The 694-nt window shown below is 54.5% G+C and overlaps 1 protein-coding gene across 4 annotated transcripts in view; it reads right to left on the bottom strand.

The window, feature by feature from the left end:
* The window catches only part of UBE2J1 (ubiquitin conjugating enzyme E2 J1), an 86,640-nt gene that overhangs the window by 17,252 nt on the left and 68,694 nt on the right, over positions 1 to 694 (bottom strand). The gene's annotated exons all lie outside the window — the stretch shown is intronic.

Here is a 694-nt window from a genome sequence, read left to right as displayed (position 1 = left end):
CCTGGGTCCTCCCTCTTCCCCTTCTTGAAGATGGGGACCACATTTGCTACCTTCCAATCATCTGGCACCTGGCCCAAGCACCACGATCGCTCATAGAGCCATGCCATCACCACTCAGGCATTGCCACAGGGCTTTTGGGAGGTGGTACAGGAGAACGTGTTGTTTCCTGTGGTAGAAGCCTACATGCGACTTTGTTTAACATTACATGAGGAAGCTGATGCATAAAAATACCAACCACACAGTCTTGACAAAGGTAGAGATCTGAGCCCCGTGGCAAGGGAGAACCCTAGATCAGCATTTCTCAGCCTGTGGGTCATGACCAAAAGTGGGTTGTAAGAATATCTGAAAGGGTTGCAAGGAACTCTCCAGAAATCCGCCAAAGCGCAGGTTTCCCCTTGCAAGTTGGCAATGTTCCTGCCTACAAGCCCTGCTTGGGACAATTGGAGGCAGCAGGCACACATGCATCTGTATGTACAGATGCACATGACCAGCATACAGCAAGGCCAGGTCATGGGAGCAGCCCCAGCTGCTGGATGCAGGTAAGTGCATGGGAGTGGGGGACGGAAGTCCAGGGGACTGCCCAGAGGATGGGCGTGGAGTGCGGTGGGGTGGGGTGCATGCACGTCTGTGTGCACATGCATGCACACATGCATGCACGCACACAGGAGACAGTGGCCAGATGCGGGGCTGCAGC

Source organism: Gavialis gangeticus, unplaced genomic scaffold (assembly GCF_001723915.1).
Source record: "Gavialis gangeticus isolate Ggan-Ray unplaced genomic scaffold, GavGan_comp1, whole genome shotgun sequence".
In the NCBI taxonomy this organism is placed as follows: domain Eukaryota; kingdom Metazoa; phylum Chordata; order Crocodylia; family Gavialidae; genus Gavialis; species Gavialis gangeticus.
This window is presented reverse-complemented; position numbering and strand designations above follow the sequence as displayed.